The 22,285-nt window shown below is 40.0% G+C and overlaps 1 long non-coding RNA gene and 1 pseudogene across 1 annotated transcript; both read right to left on the bottom strand.

Annotated features, from left to right (window-relative positions):
• Positions 1 to 618: 618 nt before the first annotated feature.
• LOC145533250 (uncharacterized) lies at positions 619 to 20,006 on the bottom strand. The gene is made up of 2 exons (XR_014073943.1): positions 19,856 to 20,006; positions 619 to 5,089 (listed from the first exon to the last, which is right to left on the bottom strand). It is a non-coding gene; the product is annotated as an uncharacterized LOC145533250 (long non-coding RNA).
• LOC145533244 (S-adenosylmethionine decarboxylase proenzyme 1-like) lies at positions 18,681 to 19,685 on the bottom strand (annotated as a pseudogene).
• Positions 20,007 to 22,285: the final 2,279 nt, after the last annotated feature.

Genomic DNA, 22,285 nt, shown 5'->3' with positions numbered 1-22,285 from the left:
GCCTGAGCTGCTCCGACTGGGGATCGGCGCAAACCGCGGGCCCAACCGAGTCTGCACCTTTGTGGAGTACCCGGGAACCTGAACCTGAGCGGCTTGGACCTGGGAAGTGCACGCATCTCAGGGCCCACTCCCTGGCAGAGTAACCTGAAGCCTGAGCAGGGTAGACGGGGAAAGCACACACGCCGTGAGCGGGGGCAAACCCAGTGCGGCCGAGACACTGCAAGCTCTCCACACACAGGCCAGTGATATTGGTTTGCAGTGTTCCTCCCTCCCCACAGCACGACTGAACAAGCGAACCTAAAGAGACCACCTCCACCCCTTTGTGGCAGGATGGAAATTAGACACTGAAGAGACCTGCAAACAGAAGCCAAATAAACAGAGGGAAGCGCTTTGGAAGTGACAAGCCAACAGATTAAAATCCCTGTAGTTAACACCAACTACACTGAAAGGGGCCTATAGATCTTGAAAAGTATAAGCAGGAACAAGGATCTATCTGAAACTGAACAGACCCCACACTGCTCACAACAGCTCCATAGAAAGTCCTGGGTATATTTTTACTATTATCATTTTTTTTTAATTTTTTTTTCTTTAAGTCCTCTATCACACCTTTAATTTTCATTTTTATAACCCACTATTACCTTGCAAAAAAAAAACCCTATTTTTAAAGCAAACTGCATACATATATCTTATACTTTTTGTGATTTTTTTTCTTTTTTTATATTGTATTTTTTTAAGAGTCTAACCTCTACTCTAGATTTTTAATCTTTGTTTTACATATTTGATATCAATTTTGTACATTTAAGAACCCAATCTTTAGGACCCATTTTTACTCAGGAGTGTGATTACTGGCTTGATTACTCTCTCCCCCTATTGATGCTCTTTCTTCTCCCCCAGGGAACCTCTATCTCCCACCCTCCTCCTTCTCTTCTCAACCCAATTCTGTGAATCTCTGAGGGTGTTCTGGGCACCAGAGAACACTTCGGGAACAGAATACTGCCCAGATCTCTCTCTCCCTTCTTGATTCCTCCCTTTCTACTCATGCTCACCTCTATTACCTTCCTCCCCCCTCTCTATGTATCTCTGTGAACCTCTCTGAGGGTTCCAGACTGTGGAGAGCACAGAGGGAAGTGCTTACTGGCTAGACTGCTGTCTCCACGTTTGAGTCCCCCTCTTCTCCTCCTGGTCACCTCAAACCTCCCCCCCTCCACCTCTCCATATAACTCAGTGAACCTCTCTGGGTATTCCTCACTGTGGAGAATCTTTTCACCATTAACCTAAAAGTTTTATTATCAATACTGTATGGATGGAGAAGTCTTGAGGCTACTGCAAGAATAAGACTGAAAGCCAGAGGAAACATTAATTAATAAGAGATCATCCAAAAGCCTCCACATATACACTGAAACCAAGCTCCACCCAAGAGCCAATAAGTTCCAGAGCAAGACATACCACGCAAATTCTCCAGCAATGCAGGAACATAGCCCTGAGTATCAATATACAGGCTGCCCAGAGGCACACCAAATCCACAGACATCTCCAAACTCAATACAGGACACTCCATTGCACTCTAGAGAGAAGAAATCCAGCTCCATCCACCAGAACACCGACACAAGCTCCCCCAACCAAGAAACCTTGACAAGCCACCCGTCCAACTCCACCCACAGTGAGGAACCTTCACAATAAAGAGGAACATCAAACTACCAGAATACAGAAAGGCCACGCCAAACACAGCAATCTAAACAAGATGAAAAGGCAGAGAAATACTCAGCAAGTAAAGGAAAATGATAAATGCCCACCAAACCAAACAAAAGAGGAGGAGATAGGGAATCTATCTGAAAAAGAATTTAGAATAATGATAATAAAAATGATCCAAAATCTTGAAAATGAAATGGAGTTACAGATAAATAGCCTGGAGACAAGGATTGAGAAGATGCAAGAAATGTTTATCAAAGACCTAGAAGAAATAAAAGGAGTCAATATATAATGAATAATGAAATAAAGGAGATAAAAGACACTCTGGAGGGAACCAACAGTAGAATAACGGAGGCAGAAGATAGGATAAGTGAGGTAGAAGATAGAATGGTGGAAAAAAATGAAGCAGAGAGGAAAAAAGAAAAAAGAATCAAAAGAAATGAGGAAAACCTCAGGGACCTCTGGGACAATATGAAACGCCCCAACATTCGAATCATAGGAGTCCCAGAAGAAGAAGATAAAAGGAAAGGCCATGAAAAAATACTCGAGGAGATAATAGTTGAAAATTTCCCTAAAATGGGGAAGGAAATAGTCACACAAGTCCAAGAAACCCAGAGAGTCCCAAACAGGATAAACCCAAGGCGAAACACCCCAAGACACATATTAATCAAATTAACAAAGATCAAACACAAAGAACAAATATTAAAAGCAGCAAGGGAAAAACAACAAACAACACACAAGGGGATCCCCATAAGGATAACAGCTGATCTTTCAATAGAAACTCTTCAGGCTAGAAGGGAATGGCAGGACATACTTAAAGTAATGAAAGAGAATAATCTACAACCCAGATTACTGTACCCAGCAAGGATCTCATTCAGATATGAAGGAGAATTCAAAAGCTTTACAGACAAGCAAGAGCTGAGGGAATTCAGCACCACCATACCAGCTCTCCAACAAATGCTAAAGGATCTTCTCTAAACAGGAAACACGAACTCAAAACAACAAAGTAAATGGCAACGGGACCATACTTATCAATAATTACCTTAAATGTAAATGGGTTGAATGCCCCAACCAAAAGACAAAGACTGGCTGAATGGATACAAAAACAAGACCCCTATATATGCTGTCTACAAGAGACCCACTTCAAAACAAGGGACACATACAGACTGAAAGTGAAGGGATGGAAAAACATATTTCACGCAAACGGAGACCAAAAGAAAGCAGGAGTCGCAATACTCATTTCAGATAAAATAGACTTTAAAATAAAGGCTGTGAAAAGAGACAAAGAAGGACACTACATAATGATCAAAGGATAAATCCAAGAAGAAGATATAACAATTATAAACATATATGCACCCAACATAGGAGCACCACAATATGTAAGGCGAATACTAACAAGTATGAAAGGGGAAATTAACAATAACACAATAATAGTGGGAGACTTTAATACTCCACTCACACATATGGATAGATCAGCTACACAGAAAATTAACAAGGAAACACAAACTTTAAATGATACAATAGACAAGTTAGATTTAATTGATATTTACAGGACTTTCCACCCCAAAACAGTCAATTTCACCTTTTTCTCAAGTGCACATGGAACTTTCTCCAGGATAGATCACATCCTGGGCCATAAATCTAGCCTTGGTAAATTCAAAAAAATTGAAATCATCCCAGTCATCTTCTCTGACCACAATGCAGCAAGATTAGACCTCAGTTACAGGAAAAAAACTATTAAAAATTCCAACATATGGAGGCTAAACAACACACTTCTGAATAACCAACAAATCACAGAAGAAATCAAAAAAGAAATCAAAATATGCATAGAAAGGAATGAAAATGATAACACAACAACCCAAAACCTATGGGACACTGTAAAAGCAATGCTAAGGGGAAGGTTCATAGCAATACAGGCGTACCTCAAGAAACAAGAAAAAAATCAAATAAATAAACTAACTCTACACCTAAAGCAACTAGAGAAGGAAGAAATGAAGAACCCCAGGAACAATTTTAATAGTAGGAGCCACATATTAAACTGACTGGCCATGAGAAGAGCCTCAAATCCTGCACAGCATAAGGACATAATTATAGTATATAAATAGTAATCATACATAACAAACCAGTAACAATAATGGTAACTAATTATAATGGGAAAAATTGACTTATGATTATTAATAACTATCATCATAAGAAATGTTACTCTGGAAGGGGTTGGGTTATCTCCAGAGCTGAGTGCCCCAGGGTAGAGACAGAGGACAGAACAAAGAAAATTTGCAATAGAGAGACATGATTCTCTGTGGGAAAAGGTAAGAGGGGAAGCCCATAAAAGATCAGCAGGGTGTAGTCTGCCACCTTTCCACTCTCTTAGCTATTCTCTGCCTTTCTCCTATCTACACCACAACCAGCAGTAGCAACAGTGATAACTAACATGGGACACAAATGAATCAGGAATATAGTTTCCTCACATCCAGTGTTTCTCTCCATCTCACCACAACCCAGTGGTATATGTAGAAAAGGAAAACAGAATCTCAGAGATCTAGAGCCAAGAACTGAAACCCATTCCTATCTGACCCAAAAAGTTGTACTCATTTTCTGTTACTGGCCACTTAAAAGGGAACCCCACTGGTACCTAATGGGAACAAGGCAGCAAGCGTGCCCTGGAAACCATAAGAGGAGATAGAGCAACGACAGTATAATTCTATTCATCTGCTGCAATGCCTCTAGCAGGACAGCAAATTCATCTGGGGAATGCTATCTGTGTTTCCTTAAAGAACTAAATATACAGGTTGCCCATTAAGCCCCTGAAAAGAGACAAGAGAATAGCCAGGTATCAGTCAGCATAAGACAAAGTTATGCTACAATAGCACACAACCTCAAAATCTCAGTGGATTAAAATAATAAAGATCTATGTCTTCTCATGCCACATTCCCATTTTAGATTAGCAAAGGGGCTCTGCTCCTCAGAGTCACTCAGCAATCCAACATGATGAAGCAGCCACTATTTCCAGAATTTCAGTCACTGTAGCAGAGGGCAAGAACACTACGGAGACCTCACATCAGCAATTAAAAGCTCTGGTCTGGAGATGATGCATTATTTCCACTCATAACTCATTCCCCAGAAGGAACCATACGGCCTCACCTAAACACAAGGGAACCAAGAGGTGCGATCTTACCATATGCCTTGTTGTTGTTGTTTAGTTGCTAAGTCGTGTCCACCTCTTTTTGACCCGATAGACTGTAGCCTGCTTCTCTGTCCATGGAATTTTCCAGGCAAGAATACTGGAGTGGGTTGCCATTTCCTTCTCTAGGGAATCTTCCTGACCCAGGGATTGAACCCACGTCTCACGCACTGGCCAGTAGATTTTTATCGCTGCGCCACCAAGGAAGTCCATCATAAGCCTAGGGGGAGGGGGAAGAAGAAAATGAGGCAAACAGCATTAATGATGGCCATGTCCAGCTGCATCTGCCTCCTATGATCACTAGTATCAATTCTCAGACCTGTAAGACCTGCAAGTAGCTCCAAAGAAGTTGCTCCAAAGAAGATTGTGGTGATGTTCAAAGGGAGCCATAGTGCTTCTAGCAGAACAAGGAAGAGATAACCATCTTGCACCTCAGAAAAGGACTTCTAAGAGCCACTTTATAGTTTTAACTCTGCATTTTTTCTGCATCTGCAAGCTAATTTTTCTACCTAGGACAAGCACTAATTTTGGACGTGGAAAAAAATTAAGTGTGAATTATATCTTGATAAAATCAGTTACAAATTATGGGCAGAACTAAACTGATCACTTTCTCCTTTGGTGTAATCAGTGTTACTCCAGGAGTCACTATTTTTACAGGGCTGGAAGACAGTAGACTATCATTTCAGAATTCTACAACTTCTTTTCTTTTCTATTTGATGGGGGAGGCAGACTACATATCTCTAGGATCTCTCTTGTTCTGGAATGTTATGAATATAAGTCAAGGAAAATTAATTTTCACTCTTGCTATTGCTAAAAAAGAATCCCATCTTCTTGGCCAGCACTTTATTCCTCATGAGCCAATGATGCTGGAGTCCCTCAAATTAAGTCCTACAACCTCTTTACTCACTTGGTTCCCTTCCTCTGGGTAAGCTGCTCCTGTCCTGTTTGTGTCACAGCCTCTATATTGATACCTCCAGAGGTTCAAGGACATGCACTCAAATAGATTTCCCAATATCTCCATCTTTGGCTTCCCAGGTGGCTCAGAGGTAAAGAATCCATCTGCCAGTACAGGAGATGCAGGACACGCAGGTTTGATCCCTGAGTCAGGAAGATCCCCTGGAGGAAGAAATGGCAACCCACTCCAGTATTCTTGCCTAGAGTATTCCACGGATGGAGGAGACTGGCAGGCTACAGTCCATGGGGTCATAAAGAGTCAGGCATGACTGAGCATGAGCATGCATGCGTTCCATCTCTTAGTCATCTCAAAATGTCCCAAAGTGATGGTCTCCCCCACCTTCAACCTGATGCTCTTCAGTGTTACCATTAGTAAGCTAGTTGCTTATGCTTAAGACCTAGGAGTTATCCTGGAGACCCTCCTCTTCTTTCTCATCTAGTCTAATCCTTCCATCCAATAATTCTGGTCCATTCTACCTCTCAACAGACTCAACCTTATTCTCCTCCACCTCCACCCCACCACCTCAGGTTGAGCCACTGTCATGAATTTCCTGAAAATAAGCAATCAATCATCTCTGCTGCTATTCTTAGTACTTCTGCTCTTACACTTCCCAATTCATACTGGACACAGAAGTTGGAATGATACATTAAAGAATAAATAGGATCACACCACTTGCTTAAACTCTTTAGTGGCATCCTCTTTAATTTAGTATTGAGTCCCCCAGTCCCACCAGATAGCTGCCAACTGCCCCTTACACACACTTCCCATTACATCTCTTGTCACCCTCCATTTTGCTCACAAGATCTAGCCTCACAATCCTTTCACAGCTTGAAAAGTTATTCCTTCTTCTGCCTCATCACTTTTTCCCATCATTTTCACCCTGCCTGCCATGTTTCTCCTCCACATCTTTGCCTGGCCCATCCCCAACTCCTCCTTCAGTCACCAACTTAATGATCATTTCCTTAGAAAGGCTTTCTCTGCCACTCATTCTAATCGATTAAAAATCCCCTTTAGGCTGCTCCTTCTTTTCCTTACTCATTTTACTTATGTTTATTTCCATTATTAGTCATTTGCTTTATAACAAACCCACATCTAGCATCACATTCAATGATGAAAAGCTGAAAGCATTTCCTCTAAAATCAAGAACAAGACAAGTATGTTCACTCTACTTCTATTTAACATAGTATTAGAAGTCCTAGTTTCAACAATCAGACAAGAAAAAGAAATAAAAAACATCTGAATTGGAAGGGAAAAGGTAAATGGTCATTATTCGCAGATGACATGATTGTACATTTAAAAAACTCTAAAATCTTCAGAAAAAAACTATTAGAAATAATTAATTAATTCATAGAAAAAAAATTCATAGAGTTGCAGGTTACAAAATTAATATGCAGGAATCTCTTGTTTTTCTATACATTAATAACGAAATATTGGAAAAAAGCAAGAAAACAATTGTTCAAGAGGGAGGGAGCATGGATAAACCTATGGCTGATTCAAGCTGTAGTTTGGTAGAAACCAACACAATACTGTAAAGCAATTATCCTTCAACTAAAAATAAGTAAACTTTAAAAAATGGAAAAATTTAAACAAAAAGTAAAAGAAATTTTAAAAAATAATAAATAAATAAAATTGCATCAAATAGAATAAAATATCTAAAAATAAACTAGCCAAGAAGGTGAAAGACCTAACCCAGAAAACTATAAGACACTAATGAAGGAAACTGAAGGTGATACAAAGAAATGAGAAAATATCTCAAGTTCATTGATTGGAAGAATAAGTATTACTAAAATGCCCATACTACCCAAAGCAATCTACAGACTTAATTCAATCTTTATCAAAATACCCATGATATTTTTCATAGAACTAGAATAAATAATTCTAAAATTTATAAGGAACCATAAAAGATCTTGAATAATCAAAGTAATCTTGAGAAAAATGAACAAAGCTGTAGGTACCACACTCCCTGACTTCAGACTATACTACATAGCTATAGTAACCTAAACAATATGGTATTAGCACAAAAACAAACACATAGATCATTGGAACAGAATACAAAGCCCAGAAATAAACCTATGCACATTATGGTCATAACATATTTTTCTTATTCAAATAAAAAGAAATATGTACTTTTTAACTCAGCAAAAAAATGTATTTCCACTGAAAATACCTAAAACAGTGAAAATCAAGTAAGAATAATTACCCCAAGCATGCAGACCTTAGTATTCAGGTCACTGCAGACATGTTTGAGATGATTCTAGACTGTCATATCAGAAATCAAGGAAGTTAACCAAGACTACAAAAAAAAAAGTCAAAGGACCCAGCAGTCAGTTCGAAAGAATTGCCAAGGATGGGACAATTTAAGCATCAAAAAGTACAATGCCTGAAATGAATTGAACTATATCAAAGAATTTAAAGTCTGTGAGTCACAGCAATCAGAGCTGAAAAAGAAATAAAAGGAATACAGATAGGAAAAGAAGAAGTAAAACTCTCACTGTTTGCAGATGACATGATCCTCTACATAGAAAACCCTAAAGACTCTACTAGAAAATTACTAGAGTTAATCAATGAATATAGTAAAGTTGCAGGATATAAAATTAACACACAGAAATCCCTTGCATTCCTATACTCCAATATTGAGAAAACAGAAAGAGAAATTAAGGAAACAATACCATTCACCATTGCATCAAAAAGAATAAAATACTTAGGAATATATCTACCTAAAGAAACAAAAGACTTATATATAGAAAACTATAAAACACTGATGAAAGAAATCAAAGAGGACACAAACAGATGGAGAAATATACCGTGTTCATGGATTGGAAGAATTAATATAGTGAAAATGAGTATACTACCCAAAGCAATCTATAGATTCAATGCAATCCCTATCAAGCTACCAATGGTATTTTTCACAGAACTAGAACAAATCATCTCACAATTTGTATGGAAATATAAGAAACCTCGAATAGCCAAAGCAATCTTGAGGAAGAAGAATGGAACTGGAGGAATCAACCTGCCTGACTTCAGGCTCTACTACAAAGCCACAGTCATCAAGACAGTATGGTACTGGCACAAAGATAGAAATATAGATCAATGGAACAAAATAGAAAGCCCAGAGATAAACCCACGCACATATGGACACCTTATCTTCAACAAAGGAGGCAAGAATATACAATGGAGAAAAGACAATCTCTTTAACAAGTGGTGCTGGGAAAACTGGTCAACCACTTGTAAAAGAATGAAACTAGAACACTTCCTAACACCGTACACAAAAATAAACTCAAAATGGATTAAAGATCTAAACGAAAGACCAGAAACAATAAAACTCCTAGAGGAAAACATAGGCAAAACACTCTCCGACATAAATCACAGCAGGATCCTCCATGACCCACCTCCCAGAATATTGGAAATAAAAGCAAAAATAAACAAATGGGACCTAATTAAAATTAAAAGCTTTTGCACAACAAAGGAAACTATAAACAAGGTGAAAAGACAACCTTCAGAATGGGAGAAAATAATAGCAAATGAAGCAACAGACAAACAATTAATATCAAAAATATACAAGCAACTTCTGCAGCTGAATTCCAGAAAAATAAACGACCCAATCAAAAAATGGGCCAAAGAACTAAACAGACATTTCTCCAAAGAAGACATACAGATGGCTAACAAACACATGAAAAGATGCTCAACATCACTCATTATTAGAGAAATGCAAATCAAAACCACAATGAGGTATCATTTCACACCAGTCAGAATGGCTGCTATCCAAAAGTCTACAAGCAATAAATGCTGGAGAGGGTGTGGAGAAAAGGGGACCCTCTTACACTGTTGGTGGGAATGCAAACTAGTACAGCCACTATGGAGAACAGTGTGGAGATTCCTTAAAAAACTGGGAATACAACTGCCATATGACCCAGCAATCCCACTGCTGGGCATATACACCGAGGAAACCAGAATTGAAAGAGACGCGTGTACCCCAATGTTCATCGCAGCACTGTTTACAATAGCCAGGACATGGAAGCAACCTAGATGTCCATCAGCAGAGGAATGGATAAGGAAGCTGTGGTACATATACACAATGGAATATTACTCAGCCATTAAAAAAAATACATTTGAATCGGTTCTACTGAGATGGATGAAACTGGAGCCCATTATACAGAGTGAAGTAAGCCAGAAAGAAAAATAACAATACAGTATACTAATGCATATATATGGAATTTGAAAGATGGTAACGATAACCCTATATGCGAGACAGAATAAGAGACACAGATGCACGGAACAATTTTATGGACTCTGAGGGAGAAGGTGAGGGTGGGACGTTCTGGGAGAATAGCATTGAAACATGTATATTATCATATGTGAAACAGAACACCATTCCATGTTCGATGCATGTGACAAGGGCTCAGGGCCGGGGCAATGGGATGATCCAGAAGGATGGGATGGGGAGGGAGGTGGGTGGGGGGTCCAGGAAGGGGAACACATGTAAACCCATGGCTGATTCATGTCAATGTATGGCAAAAACTATTACAATATTGTAAAGTAATTAGCCCCCAACTAAAATAAATAAATTTATAAAAAAATATATATATATATAAAAAAAAAATAAAGTCTGTGAGTCAATAATGATTAAAAAAAAAAAAAAGGCCACAATGTTCACATTGGAGGTTGCTAGAAAACCAAAGAATTTTCTGAAAAACTAGTAAATAACTGGAAAGAATCAAGCATTTATTTAGACATTCCTGGATAAACTATCTTTTAGGAAATCCAACTGATGATCAAAAGTTCTTATTTATAAAATAATTACAGCTGATTAATGCAGATAGAATTACTGTTACAGAGAATCCCCACTTTGCAACCCTAATAAAATAATGAGCCTGGAAAGTCATCAATAGCTGCCAAATCCATTGGGTGGAAAGTTGATGAGAAACTTCTTACTGGATGGATCGGGCTGATGTTGCCTGAATCCACTGATGAATCTTCACATCCTGAAAGGGGAAACAAAAGGTGCCAGCTCTCCAACGCTCCTGATGAAATGCAGTAGGAAAGACACAAACTGGGAAACGGTCTTGGAAAAAAATCCAAATCTGATAAGCCTCTAGATCTAATTATTAATTTAAACAAGACAACGCAAAGGAGCAGCACCACAGAGTAAAGTCAACTAATGCAGAATGTGGAAAATTCTACAGGAAAAGTGACCCAATTTCTTCAACAAATAAATAACAAATGGAAAAAAGAAGGAGAGGGAACTTTTGGTTGGAAGAGAAGTATATTTTATATATATACACATATATAAAAAATATATTATATTTATATATATATGTATATTTATAAAGTGCACTTTAATTCATTTTTTAACTGAAAAATAATCAGGGAAATTTAACCATAGACTGGCTACCAGATGATATTAGTGGATTATTTTTCATATTTTTAGTGTGATAAAGGTAAAATTGGCATGTTTTTAGCAATAACCCATTTCTCTTAGAAATATACAGTTAAGCATTTATTAATGAAATAATGTAATATCTGGGTTTTCTTTTAAATGATTCATTGGGAGGGGACAGTTAAAGCAAGGATGGAATGGATGGGGTATAAGTGAAACAAGAAAAAAATTATAGCTTAGTGATTAACCTTAGTTTCTCTAATCTGAATAGCTACTCTCTACAGATACCAATAAATCTGTCCTTAATTCTATCAGACAATATGACTTACAAATGATTTTGTGACAATAATTTTAGTTATAAATCTAAGACCACTTAAGATATTTCCTAAATATTATTCATGAGACCCTCACCCTAAGCGCAATGGATTAGCAAAAATAATAGCCACCTCCAACCCTAAGTCTCTTGGGGAAACAACTCAACTGTAGCCTCAATCACTATGTTGCCCCTCCCCACCATCCCGGATCAGGTGCTTCAGTTTTCACAGGTTTAGTAGTACAGAAGCCCAATCACCTGACCATCCAGCTCCAGGCTGTAGAGCCTCCTCTTCTTCTGCCAAGACCTAAGGACTCAAAATAATGTTTTCTGTTCATTTCCTTAGTATCTCATAGCCTTTACCTATCAACTTATATTGGAGATTCCACATTGACACCTTCCCCTGCTTCTTTCTGCTAAACCTCCTTTCTTTTGCTTTTAGAACTTTTGGCCATGTGCTTTTCCTGAAAGTCTCCTGTCATGATGAAATGGTTGAGACATTTGTGTCATTGCCTTTAAACCTTAGCCAATCTGAAATCATTTCAAGAAGAGACAATGGGCCTCTAAGATTAGATATAAGTAACAAGACCAAAGATGCATCATGCATCATCTATTCAGCCCAAAGAAATTGTGGGTGTTTAAAGGCAGTGGGCAATCAGTGGTTAAGACACTACTGGCTAGCATCTGTCTTGTTCATGGTGACCTGTCAGCCTGCTGAGGAGCACAAGATGGTGTCACAGAGCATGCTTGAGTTTTGGAATCAGACAGAAGTTGATTTGAAATGTAAATCAGCCTCTTCCTAAATATTTTCATTTGGACACTAACTATTGCCTTCTGGGCCTCTGGCTCCTCCTTTGCTCTAGGAGTTCAGTAACCCTACACCACTTGATTACTGTGAAGCCTCATACGCCAGCCCTGAGCACAAGCTCACACGTGGGATCCCTGTTGTGGTTCTTTGTGAACTCTAAAAGGGTTACTTTGGCAGCTAAAGTTAATTTTTCTGGAACATCATGTCCATTCTCAAAGCAAACAGTTTATTCATCGTCTCATCTTGTTCCAGAAGCCTTCATTTATCTTTTGGGGTTTCTGGCATAGTTCTACAGCCCTGGAAGTCTTTGGCCCCGGACCCCTTCCGAGTTCAGGCTCTTGCATCCAGCAGATCACAGGGCAGCAGCGTCCCAGTCACTTATCTGGATAAGGCACCGTGGGAGGGAAAACTCTGGCGAGGACAATCGCATCTGTCACACTGGTTCAGAATGAAGGAGGACAGATAGAAGGTTCTGCAGTTCTCCACTCATCTGAAAATGATGAATGATTTCCTGCCAAGGCCAAACAAGTTGCTAATTAATGATCCAGTAATGGCACCCACTATCCGCTGTCTGCCTCATTTGTCTTCCCTGTGTGGACAGATTAAGGACTGTAAATACAGTCTGGTACTCTTGTTCATTGCATGGGTTTCTCATTCTCTGTTGTTTTAAGGCTGGTATCTTGTAGTAGGTACCAGTGGTGAAGGGCTGAGTGTGCTTCACAGGAGTTCCCAGGGAGTCTGAGGCAGAAGGAGGAAGGAGGTGGACTAGGAAAGTACAAGGTCCTTAACATTTCTTATTCCATTAAATCCTCAGGAGGGAGATGAGGTGGGAAGAATTACTCCCATTTGTAGATGTTCAGAGAGGGTAAATAATGCATTCAAGGCCACGTAGCTAGGAAATGGTTCTTCTGAGATCTCAACCCAATCAGTTTGATTTTAAAACTATTATTTGTAATCACTGTACCACATTCTCCCAAACAAAGCCAGTATCTTCTGAATCCAAACATTATATTGTTCGGAGATTCAGACATATATGAGACAATTATGGATATATGCATGTGTGCTCAGTCACTTCAGTCGTGTCTGACTCTTTGCAACCCCATGGACTGTAGCCCACCAGACTCCTCTATCCATGGAACTCTCCAGGCCAGAAGGCTGGAGTGGCTTGCCATTCCCTCCACCAGAGGATCTTCCCAACCCAAGGATCAAACCTAAGTCTTCTGCAATTCCTGCAATGCAGGCAGATTCTTTACCGTTGAGCCACCAGGGAAGCCTTTACAGGTATATACTAAGAATAAAATTCAAGATTTCAAAGAAAGGAGGGATAAGAGCTGGGAAGAACACAAAGACAGTCTTTCAAGTTATGTGGTAAGTTCATAGGTGTTCATTTTTATATTGGGATTCTTTATTGACATATGTTATATAAAATATTTATCAAATAATATATAGAAGAAAAAAGTCAAATGTCTTTTTCAAACCTAAGTAGATACTCTCATGGGCAGCAGTTTTCATCAAAAATAAGGTAAAAATAAATCCATTAGTCAGAATTAATGCACAGAATATTATACTAAGCTCTATCAGAGATTAGAAATAACAATCAATACAGGCATACATCAGAGATTTTGCAGGTTCCATTCCAGACCACAGAATAAAGCAAATATCACAATAAAGTCACACAAACTTTTTAGTTTCTCAGTGCATACAAAAGTTATATTTACCCTATACTGTGAAATGGCAACCCACTCCAGTACTCTTGCCTGAAAAATCCCATGGATGGAGGAGCCTGGTAGACTTCAGTCCATGGGGTTGCAAAGAGTCGGACATGATGAGAGACTTCACTTTCACTTTTCACTTTCATGCATTGGAGAAGGAAATGGCAACCCACTCCAGTGTTCTTGCCTCAAGAATCCCAGGGACAGGGGAGCCTGGTGGGCTGACATCTATGGGGTCGCACAGAGTCGGACATGACTGAAGCAACTTAACAGCAGCAGCAGCAATAGTCTATTAATATATAATAACATGCCCAAAAATGTACATACCTTAATTTAAGATAGTTTATTGCTAAAAAAATTCTGACCATCTGAACCTTTAGCAAGTTGTAATTTTTTTTTGCTGGTGGAGGATCTTACCTAGATGTTGCTAGATGCTGACTCATCGGGGTGGTGGTTGCTGAAGGTTGGAGTGATTTTCAAAATTTATTAGAATAAGACAAAAATGAAATTTCCACATTAATTGACTCTTCCTTTCATGAACAATTTCTCTGTGGCATGCAATGGTTTGGTAGCATTTACCCACAGTAGAAATTCTTCCGAAATTGGAGTCATTCTTCTCAAACTCTGCTGTTATTTTACCAAGTTTATGTAATATTCTAAATCTTTTGTTATCATTTCAACAATCTTCACAGCTTCTTCACCAGGAGTACATTCCATCTCAGGAAGCCACTTTCTTTATTCATCCATAAGAAGCAACTTCTCATTGGTTATAGTTGTATCATGAAATTGCATTATTTCAATCACATCTTCAGGTTCCACTATTAATTCTAGTTCTCTAGCTGTTTCCACCACATCTGCAGTTACTTCCTCCCCTGAAGTCTTGAACCCCTCATAGTCATTCATGAAGGTTGGAATCAACTTCTTTCAAACTCTTGCTCATGTTGACATTTTTTACCTCTTCCCATGAATCACAAATTTTTTTGTGCACTGTGGCATGGGGAATCTTAGTTCCCTGACTGGGGATAGAATTCGGGAACCTTTGCATTGGAAGCACGGAGTCTTAACCACTGGAATACCAGGGACATCCACAAATGTTCTTAAAGACATGCACTTTGATGTGACTTCCTTCTTTAAACCTCATGAACCAGCCTCTGCTAGCTTCAAACTTCTCTTCTTCAGCTTACTCACCTCTTTCAGCCTTCACAGAATTAAAGAGAATTAGGACTCATGGAGGTGAAAAAGAAAGTGACTGAGAAAACCAAAGTAGCCATCAGTTACAGTGAAGTGCCTTTGTGAGTGTGCAGGATAGTAGACAAGTGGGTTATGTAGGAAAGGTAGGCTGGAACCATGCTCCCCTTCTGCGCCCTGGTGCTGTGGCCTCCCCAAGTTCCCTGAGGGGTAAGCCAGGGTGTGGTCAGCAAGGGTGGTGCTGTAGGAGCACAAGGCCAGCAGGGGACTGAGCAGGCTCTGTGCATACTCCCTCCCTCCCACTGATTCCTCAAGAAAGCACACGTGTAGAAAAGAGAGAGAGAGGTCCTCACTCTGAATTAAAGCTTTCACTTAAGGGAATTTTGTGGCTGGTTTGATCTTCTATCCAGAACACTAAAACTTTCTCCAGATCAATAATAAGGCTGTTTCACTTTCTTATCACTCATGTGTTCATTGGAGTTCACTTCCTTCAAGAACTTTTCCTTTGCATTTACAACTTGGCTGACTGTCACAGGAGGCCTAGTTTTGGGTCTGTCTTGCCTTTGGACATGCTTTCCTCACTAAGCTTAATCATTTCTAGCTTTTGATTTAAAATGAGAGACATGCGACTCTTCCTTTCACTCAAACACATAGAGGCTATTGTAGTGCTGTTAACTGGCCTAAATTCAAGGTTCATGTGTCTCGGGGAATAGGAAGGCCAGAGGCAAGGAAGAGAGACAGGGAAACATCTGTCAGTAGAGTAGTCAGAACACACACAACATTTATCAATTAAGTTTATGTCTTACATGGGCGTGCGTGATCCGTGGAGTTCCGAAACAATTGCAATGGTAACATCAAAGATCACTGATCACTAACACAAATATAATAATAATGAAAACATTTGAAATATTGCAAGAATTACCAAAATGTGACACAGAGACACAAAGTGAGAAAATGCTGTTCAAACCTGCTCAACACAGGGTTGCCACAAAACTTCAATTTGTTTAAAAAAAAAAAATCTGCAAAGCCTGATAAAGTGAAGTGTAATAAAAGAGGTATGCCTGTATAAAATTCCTGTTTGCATGATACAAAATGATAAGGAGGCCAGGCTAAGATATACATAAATGACTTATCATTTTAGAGACTTTATTAGAATCATCTGCCTATGGTCTATTTTACAAGGATTTTCTCTAGTCCAGGGAGAGGATGCTCAGAAGACCAGAATCCCAACCTCACTGCCGGGGCTGCACTTCTCAGTCCTGCCTGTAGTTCAGGGCCTGACTGCCAACAGCCCTGTCAGTGTTGCTGCCTGCCCACCTGTAAGCTCCAGAGGAAATCCACCCTTGTCACCCAGGTGTCAACAGCCACAGGACTTGAGGAGAACACTCTGGTGAGGAGAAGTCTTATTCCTTCTGCTTCTGAACTCCTTTCACAAAGGAAAGGTAAGCTCCCTCAGGATAGACCCTTTCCAAAGGTAAATGACAGCCAACACTATTCACAGGCACAGGGAACACTTCTCTTTTGCAAATACAAATGTGGCATACGTCCCACTCCAGTGGCCCTGCAGGAAAGGTAAGGCCTTGAAGCCAGGCACTGCTCACAGTGCCCAGCCTGGAACCATGCTCACAGGACAGGTACAAAGATAACATCAAGGAAGTGAGGTTTGCCTTAACCACCTCTGCATCTTCTGTCTTGAGGATTCCAGGGCCCACTCTCCAAGGTCTAGGTCCTATAGACCTTGCCCACCTTCTGGATTTCTACCACACCCTTCCCTATCCTCTACCACCAGTGTCTCTCACATCAGATCATTTCTTCCTCTAAGAGAATAAGCACTATCTCAGGAGTTAGGTGGGAAAGTGTTCATAGCTAATAAGTAACTGGTGGCAATGGACACAGAGGACTGGGCATCCACTGTAAAGAAAACAAACTTGTAGGCACATTTTAATTGAGCAAACTTTCATTGATACTTACATTGTTGTACAGAAACACGTTTCAACTGGTTTAAATCCAACACCAAAAGGGAGAAATTATGGCACCAAATGTTCTCTCTTCAGTTATACTAAGATTAATTTATATCCCTATGTAATCTACAGTTATCATTTTTCTAGGCTTTGCTGCAGTGTGTATCAGTGTGTACAGTTTTTCAACATCAGATATAATTCTTAAATCTATGAGAAGAAAAAAACAGACTTTGAGCCAACAAATGTTATCATATCCACTAGATACTGTATAAGAACAAAATCTACTCTGAACACTGGTCCTTAAAATCAGGACACCAAAACATTAGGTGCTGTGCTAATTACAGAACCAAGCTGATCACATTGATTGAAAGCTTCTTAAATGAAGGTTTCAATCAACAATATGCTTTAAGTCAAAACAGTATTCCAACCACTTGATTTCAAGCAAAGTAGATTTTATGTTTAGAGATACCGATGAAATGTGGTTCATTTATAAATACAGAAGAAACCAAACATCACTGCATCAACACAAAAATAAAAATAAGACATTTTTAGGGCAAGGAGAAATACAAAATTTAGTCAACTTTGCTCTTCTCTTAGCTGCTCAAATCCCACAGTATTTGCAAATATAACTAAAAGATGCTAACACTTGAAAGCCTATGTTTTCAGGCATTTCCCATCAACTATACTGGAACACTGTACATTATGTTTTATGAATAGCATTCTGCCTTCCTGTGCAGTCATTCACTCGATCCTGTGAAGCCACAGTGAAGGAACACACAATGAGGGGAACACATGAAATCAGAACACTATCACATGCATCACAAAATCATAGGATTTTAAGTCACAAGATGAAAAAGACACTGATTCTGCTTTAAAACAAGGTTTACAGGAAATTATCACTGGAATTTCATGGAAATAGCTACTAATGTAAAAGTCAAAGTGAATGGCCCAAGCCAGCTTGATGTACTGAATCTAGTACAACCTTTACACTCAATCTCCCTGATAATAAACTCAGTGATAATAAATCCTTGCATACCACTATTTTACACATTAGTAAAGGCCTAGTCCAGGGAAAGGAACTGAACTGAACTGAATCATTCCGACAGTAATTTAATAGACCAGTCCCAGATGGTTAGGTTGAGGTCAACACCTAATGAGGATAAAAGCTTTGTCTATGGGGAATTATGTATGATTCCTGGAGAAATATTACATTGTGCATAAACCAAACTGAATTGTTTTCATATATGTTATAAAGTTTCATAAAGTGTTGTTTCTACAAGCACTTCAGTTTCACAGCAAGAGTGGTATAGAATATCTAAACACACAAGAGAGCATTCATGCTAGATATCTAACTCCTCAGTATAATAATACATACCATCTAAAATGACTACACTCTCATCACATCTAGGGCTTTCTGCATCTTGAGGTGGTGGTTATCGAAAGCATGGACCTCAGTATCAATATATAGAAAGGAGCCACCATTTCCTTCTACATGTGTTTTGTATTTTTTCTTCCTTTTTCTAAATCAGTTCTTCTGTTACTATCATTTCTTAGCCAAGTTGGTAAAAATAAAATTGTAATTACTAAATATAGAACTCCTCTGTCAATCAAGGCATTTAAAACTTCAATCTTCTGGGGCAAGGAAAGCAGTGTGGGACATTTAAAACTCTGATTTACAAACAAGGTGGTCAAAAATTTTCCTGGCTTAAAAACTCACAACTTTCCTAAACAGGTCATTATAAGAGTTCTAGCTAAAGTTTGTTTCAAAGCTACTATGAGAAAATTCTGGTTATGGGAATGGTGTGAACAGTCCAATAAGTTCCCTATGACTTCATGCCACTCACTAAATATCCACAAGGACTGAACAGTGTGATATCAGTGACAGAACCTAGCACAAATTCTGCTTTCATGAATGACATCTTTGCAGTAATACCATCTTTTGTGTAAAATTGGTCCATAACTTCTGGGTCAAGCTCACTCATCAGTATTTCCTGGATTTGATCCAGCTGACTGATTACCCAAGTCTCTGGGAAATCCAGAGTATAGCAGTATGAACTCTCAGAATTCATCGTCCTATACAATACACTGTTGCATTTGGGAAAGTTACATTAAGAAACTATTTCTTCCTGTAAATTCCAGTGTGGGTTCCCTTGATGAGACGGCTTCATTAAATTCTTCAGGGAATAAAAGAACTTTGAACTGAGTCAAAATCACTATAATTCTGACCAAGGTTCAACAGGGAAACCAGTGCTTTCAGCAGAAGGTGGTACCACACATCTTTGTCTCTTGGAGACAAACATGCTATTCTCACTGAATACGTAAGTTTCAGTTTTTGCCACACTCATGACTAACCACTAAACATCTTTCAAAAATATATCCTACTGGAATCACGGGGTGATTTGAAGATTCATCAGATCCTTGGTTTGTGACAGGTTGCTGCTGGGAGAACCAAAAGTCCAGCAGCTTCTTGGATCCTTTAAAAAAACAATGTGCAACTTCCATCACCATAAGACTAGCAAACAACCAATAGCCACAGAAAAATCAACTAAATCCTTTCTCTCCTTGCTGTGAATGCCACCAATTACTTCAACTGTGTTACCAAAATTCAGTCTCCTTTTATTGCTTTAATTTTATATTGACTCTTTTTTAAGAAAAGAATTAATAAAATTTACCTGGACTTTCTTTTTTTCTTTTGAGGGCAGAGAGAGACGAAAGATCACGAGTTTGCTGGAAACAGAGGCAGACACAGTTCCGTGTCTCAGCGTCCCCTGTTTGCCATCTGAGGGAATAGAGCTGGCGGCTCGCAAGTGACCCGCATGTGATGGGGGTGGGGCGGGTGCGCAGCCCTTAGTGACAACCGTTAGCGCCAGACACTTATCGCGAGACACTTATCGCGAGACACTTTGAGGTTCCGCTCTGCCAATAGTCAGGCTCCCAGTGGTTCCCCCGGCAGAGAGTGTGGTGAGAGGTGGATTGCAACTTCTCCCAGGGCCCTTGAGGCCCGGGTCAAGCCGAGGGCTGTATGTGTCCTGCAGAGCTGAACACAGAGCTGGCTGTGTCTTTGCCACAGCTGCCCACTGGCCAGGCCCAGGACTTGAAGCAGCAGTGAACATCCCCCCACCATCCCCACTTCTGTGATCTAATGGCAGGGGCAGTCTCCATGGGTTGCAATCCATGAAGGTCTCAGCAACTGGACTATATGGACACTGCCATTAAAGCAACAGCTTCAACCAATGTCAGTGTCTCTGTTCAAGTTTCAAAAACTGGTCCAGCTTAGATCAGCGGTCTACCCCTAGGAGGTGACCAGAGGTCAGGGTTAAGTTGCAAGGACACTGCACCTCATTACTTCAGGTCCCCCACTGTGGCTGGGCTATTCTCCAAAAAGGGCAATTGTTGTGAGCTAGGAATTCACTTGATTGGTATCTGCTACAAGTGCTTCTATTGGTCCTATACAAGTGATTCTCTCCAGTTTAAATGAAAAACCTAGGGGCCGGCTGGGTCCTGGGTGCCTGTCTCTCTCAGTTATGACGGCTGGGTAGGGTCTGTGGAATCTAGCCCTGCAGGCACCCCCATCTAAGATCTGACTCTTCAGCCAGGCTTAGCACTGGTGGGAGGACCCAGACTGGGTGCTGGACCAATCCTCCCAGGCAGGCTAACTGTCCTGCACAGGCACCTCCCTCCCTTAGCCAAGGCCTGGACCTCAGAGGGTGAAAGTCAAGCCTTGGGACTTGTCCTTTCTTACCAGAACTGAGAATAACATTTGTTTCAATGAGGTTTACAGGAATATCATGACCTGACCTCAAAAAACAGAGGATCTGACACCAAGAAGTTTGCAACAACTAACCACATCTCTTCCTCGCCTTTCTTATAAAAGGGCTTTGCTGCATGAGCCACCCATTTCCTTGAGTGGTCCTGCAGTAAAATTTTCTCTGCTCCAAACTCTGACATTTTGGTATTATTTGGCCTCGCTGGTGTTGGGCACACAGATTTGAGTTCAATAACACATCTAAGGTCACACAAAGATTTTGCACTGGACCTCATTCCCAGTTCAGCCTCCCTCACCACCAGAGCATAAAGCAGTCCTATTCCTAAACACAATACCCTTTCAAATACCAATATTATACAACTGAACATGACCTGGTAAAGCCTTGTTATACCTTGTTCAAACTCTCCCGTGCACAGTGGATGGAAAGCAACACAATACCTGTTCCTGTCTTATTGTGGCATTGGACAATCAGCTAGTTGGGAGTCCTTACCTGTGAGGAGTAGACCTCCTTTCTACCTCAAACACATATTCATTTTTTGAGACTTTCTACCCCATATCTCATCCATAGTCATTCCCTCTCCTTTTTATTCCCCAAATGAGCATCTCCAAAATAAAGGAGGGAGTCAGGCACAGTGCTGTATGTGTTGAGAGGGATGAGGGAATGATGGAGAGTAAGTGGTGTGAGGAAGGACAATCAGGCAGACTGTAGAGGTTGCCCATCCTTCCCCTGGGTGAAGAGACAGGCTGTGATGGCACACTCTGGGGGCCGGAGTGTGCCCTGAAGCAGAAGGGAAACAGTGCAGGAATCTCCCTATGCCTTCGTTTTGCTCCTAAGTGTCCCTATGTCCTAAGCTCCTATGTGTCTGCATCCCAAAACTCAACAGTCCCTAGCACAGCATAGACTCTCCATGACAGGTTGTGTTTGGCCTTTCATGGGAACTACAAGATATGCCACGATGCCTCCCCAGGGTCAGAGCAATGATAAGGCCTGTCACAGGAACATGAGGTGCTGCTGTGAAACACACAGTCCTCTACAAATGTTACAGAAGGATATTGAGAGTTGAGTAGGTCTTTGACTCCTTTACAAGGTCTTCATCCCAGTTCACAACTTCATTCTCTCTAATATTTCCATCAAGTAATCAAGTAATGACAGATGAATCCAAAGAGATGGTGAGTCATTATATCTACTAAATGCTAGGCTGTCTGGAACACCAGAGACCCCCTTTGTACATTCTGGGTTCCAGTAGTGCCAAAGGGAAATCTTGATCTATTATTTTTAAATCAGTAACCTCGATAGTTTTTAAAAATAGTTCAAAATAGACAGAAAAAAATTTTG

Source organism: Giraffa tippelskirchi, chromosome 2 (genome assembly GCF_054371585.1).
Source record: "Giraffa tippelskirchi isolate mGirTip1 chromosome 2, T2T-mGirTip1v1.2.pri, whole genome shotgun sequence".
NCBI lineage: Eukaryota > Metazoa > Chordata > Mammalia > Artiodactyla > Giraffidae > Giraffa > Giraffa tippelskirchi.
This window is presented reverse-complemented; position numbering and strand designations above follow the sequence as displayed.